This window comes from Aptenodytes forsteri, unplaced genomic scaffold, assembly GCF_000699145.1.
Source record: "Aptenodytes forsteri isolate BGI_AS27 unplaced genomic scaffold, ASM69914v1 Scaffold142, whole genome shotgun sequence".
Taxonomy (NCBI): domain Eukaryota; kingdom Metazoa; phylum Chordata; class Aves; order Sphenisciformes; family Spheniscidae; genus Aptenodytes; species Aptenodytes forsteri.
In genome coordinates, this window is record NW_008794598.1 from 2,333,004 (window position 1) to 2,337,708 (window position 4,705).

A 4,705-nucleotide genomic window follows, 5' to 3' on the forward strand; every position below is an offset into this window, starting at 1 on the left:
CTGCCTGATGGCCATCAACGTAGGAGAATCAGTCTTCTATTTCCACATGGATCATCCCCAGTCTGGAGCCGTCAAGCCTGCGAAGCAGCCTGCAAAGGAAACCAGATCTCCCAGCAGCCCTGCTCACTTCTAATCCCGTTGTGCTGAGCACTAATGTTGTGCCCAGGTCCTGGCTTCAGTCTGATCCCATACAGGAGAAACGACTCACCCCTGCACTCTGGGGCAGGTCCGCTCCACGCCAGGTTCACCCCATCATCAGAGGTGCAGTAGATGGAGTCGTTCCCAATGAGAGACAGACCCTCCACACAGCTGTACTTCACTTCTAAGCCATAGGGGAACTGTTCCGTTCTCAAGCCAGAGTGCTGCCCGTTGGTGATTTTTGGAGGGGGACCACAAACTACGAGAGAATAGAGAAAGGAAAAATTAGGATTTTCTTCATTCGGTCAGGGAGACAGAGAAGTGCAGGGAAGTAAAAGAGAAACCTGTTCTCGATGTTCATACTTAGGCTTGCTCTCCTCAAAGTCCTCCTCGCTTCTTGCCAGGTTCGGCCATGGCTCTGCCAGTGTTCCCAGACTGACTCAGCTAACCACCCTGGCACGGCATGGCCCCAGTACCTCAGCATGTGCCTCCACCCCCTCCCCTTCAGCCTTCCCTTATCCCCTCCTCTTTTCCATGAGAAATGATCCTGCTCATAAACGGGGTCAGGGAATTGCGAGTATCATAAACCCCTTGAACAGTCCTCTGAGAAATGGCTGCAAGTCCCATTACTCAACACATTTAATCAATTACAGTTTTGATAGAAGATGAGGATGTTAAAGCCATCTAATGCTGTGACTTGGACCCCTTCTCCTAACACCACCTTCTCCGAGAAGTGATGCTCAGGTTACACGATTTTCTTGCTGCTGTTCCTACCCACTGCAGAGATGCAATTCCCGGCACCTGCCGTGCTCACGCCGTTCATGCTCACCCTTGTCGCAGTACGGCACGGGGGGTCTCCACGTCCCGTCAGACCAGCACTGGATCCTCTGGCTGCCCCTCAGCACATAGCTGGGGTCACACTGAAATTCCACCTGGTGCCCAACGGTGTATTCGTCTTTCCTGGGGCTGATCTCTCTCCCGTGGCGGATAGCCGGGCTGGGACACTGCACCTCTGAGGAACACCAGCATCAGAAAGAGCTTCCATGATTTGGGTCAGGAGGGGAGAGCAGGAGACATTTGCACGGGGGGTGTTTTCCCACAGTGGTGGCTCGCTGACCCAGAGAACCTGCCAGGCGGCCTGTTAACGCTGAGACGTCTCTAACCAGACCTGGCATGCTCGGGGATGGTAATTATGCGATAACAACCATTACTCTTGGAAGGCAGAATGATCTGAACCCTGTGATTAGCTATAAGTTGTGCTGAGGGGATGATGTTACTCACTGCATCATTGTTTGAACAGCTAAATAATCAGCGTGAGTCGCAGCTATTTCTTTTCAGCCATGCTACCCTTTGAACAAAAAATTATTATTAGAGAGAGCCAAAGCACTGCTCAGTAAAGTCCTTATGGCACAGCACCACTAGCTGGTATCTGAAAACGATGTTATTTCCACATCATTAAATTGATGTTTTGTTGGCAAAGCAAAGGAAATGGCATACTTACTCTGGCAAAGCTTGGGGATTACGGACCATGTGAAATTTTTAAGACAAGTAGTTATTGGAGATACTTCGGGGAGCAAAGTGTATCCGGATCTGCAGAAATAGGTCACGGTTGTCCCAACTGGAAACTCGCGCTGAAGGTTTCGGTCCGCATGGTCGACGACAGGAGGGTAGGGACAGTGACCTGGTGCCAGAGCAGGGGACAGCACGGACCCTCAGAGCTGGGAGGTCTTCACCAGAGACCCACCGGGGACAAAGCTGAGCCCTGCCGTTGGGGGAACCCAGCCTGCCCCTCGGGCGAGAGTAGAAACCCCAGAAAGAAGCAAGGGACAGCAGTGACCCTGAGCATTGCCGTGGGGTATGGGGGGTGAACAGAAATGGAAAAAAATAATGGTGACAAATTCACCAAGTGGTGTGAATCTAACGAGAGCCTTTATTCCCGTGCGCTTTGCATCTCATTGGCTGTACCCTGCAGTAAGGTAGGACAGCCTAATCAGGACAGCCCTGCCGCGTTACCCAGGGGCGATGAAAGAGCAGAGGGGAATCCTGCCACCGAACGTCAGTACAGCTCGCTGTGGTTCCCATCCTCCAACCCCTCTCCTGCCAACACTGCACCAGCTTCTAGTGAAACACAAGCAGGCAATTACACGTGGGAGACAAAGTAAGAAGAAAAGAGATCTGTGCGTACCTAGGGTGCAGGCGGGCACCCGCGGATGCCATCTGCCACTGCCCAGGCACCGCATGGTGGTGGTGGCACCCAGCGGGATGTAGCCGGCATCGCACTCGAGTGTGGCTACGCTGCCATAGGTGAAGTTCTGTGCAGGTTTCAGCTGTCCGTGTGCGATAACTGGGATGGGACACTGAACCTCTGTGGATCACCAAACAAACAGGGCTTTTCAGGGGTATTCTTACTGATTACAGCTACGGTGACCAACTGTCACTGCACCTCCGGCTGGTAAGTAAGAGAAGACAAATCAGTTTAACAAATGCAGCAATTGAGGCAGAGAGATTAGGGGTTAATAAGCGTGTTTGAGCAGCCATCATCAGCACGACTCCACAAGTGCAGCATTTCCATTGCACACAGTCAACCACTATTTCTGCCCTTTCCTAATAGCACTTGCTCTAGCAGGTTGCAATACGACTCACCTGCGCACTCAGGGGTGGGGTGACTCCAGGGGGCTGGCACCCCACCTCCAGCTTTACAACAAACAAGAGGCTCTCCAACAACGGCGTAACCTCTATCGCGCATGTACATCACTGATGTCCCAACAAAAAACTTTTTCGACCAGCTACCGTATCTCCCATGAGAAATATTTTGGGGCTGGTCACAAACTATAACAACAGAGAAAACTAAACTAGAGGCAGCTATAACTGGGATTTCCTCATGCCCTACAATAGATGCTGGCAGGTCACCAGGACACAGTGTGTCTCTTAAAATCATACCTGGTTCACACCCTGGTACAGCAGCATCCCAGGCGCCATCACACCTGCACTGCGCCTGGGCAGCGCTGGCGATGCTGTCTTTGATACCAATACCCATGGAAAGAGCGTCTCCATACTCGTACATGTCTTCCCCAGGCCCCAGGCTCAGGTATCGGCACCCCGTCGGTAACGTTTGGATTTGGAAAATGGACTGAGAAGCACCATGAATTTAAAAAAAAAAAAAAAGGTTGTAAAGACGGTGCTGGCAGCCGGGGGGCAGCAGATGCCTCTGCAGGGAGGCGCTGGGCAGCGCTGTGCACACTAGAGCAGTGTCTCAAAAGGCCTGTTTTTAAAGGAACTGTCAACTTCCAGGCAGAAACTGAGTTATTTCCCTTCATAGAGACGTTAGTCAGCAAACCCCCACTTCTCCTGTACTGAAGCCAGCCTGCAGGATGCACGACAATTCACCAGATACCCTCAAGATGCCTACAGGCTGCCTCAGTGCTTAAGCACCAACCTTGGTATCAACCTGATAGCACTCAAATTGCTAACTATGACCCTTTTAATTAACTGGTAAAAACTATTACCTGTCTAATTGACTCTCCCCATCTTACCACCATCCGCATCTTTGATCCCTAGATCGTAGGGACACCCTCCAACCCTGGGAACAACTTCGCTACTGCACGGATGATCAAGGCAAAGGGCGATATACTCCCTGCGACACAAGTTCTGAACCCCAGACCAGGAGAAGTTCTGCAGACAAGAGACCTGGCCCGGGCTGTCCCAGGGACCAGCTCGTAGGCTCTGAGCCAGCTGCACTTAACACCAGTCCCGGGGGGGATCCGTACCCCAACATAAGACTTTTGTAAAGCATTGGGAATTTTGGGTGTCTCTTTGCAAGTATCTAGAGGTGCAGCTAAAGAGGAGAAATGGGCAATTAGCAGCAGCCACTGAGCTCAGATCATCCTTACAAGAACATCAGGCACAGAAAGAGGTTAGCAGTGACTTCAGGTAGAGGAAGGTTTCCTGCTGAATTTTACTAACCCGATCATTACATATTTGATCCATAAGCAAAGCTGAGCCACAGAAGCAAAGAAAACGAGCAGGGGAGCGACACTTACCAAGACTTCCAGCCAGCTGCAACACAAGCACCACCACTGCCAGGAGCTGCCCCGGCCAGCAGAGAAACACCCGCATGGTGCGGAGAGCTGCCGGACCAGCGCTGTGGGAAGGCGAGAGCCTCTCCCTGCCGAGAACGTACCAGGGAAGGGGAAGCAGCTGTGGGAAGTTGGGGACAGGCCAGATGAGCCACGTCGACGCTACCACCCCCCAGCCCTTCTGACCTGCCCAAGGTGAGGGCTGCCCTCCCTGAACTCTCCAGCAAGGATGCGCTGTGGGAGGGAACGCTGCTCTGCCTTCTTCCCCAGCGGGGACAGCGGCAATAAAGCTATTTTACAGCTAGAATTGCTCTGCAGCATCCTGGTCTCATTTCTGAAGCACAGGGAGCTGCTGATCGGTGCGCTGGGCAGTGCTGCACGTTCATTTTGCCTCTTTACCCCGGGGGCAGGCAGGGTGGGGGGGGACAGGCTGCTGTGCAAACACCCCCCCCCCCCCCCCCCCCCCCCCCCCCCCCCCCCCCCCCCCCCCC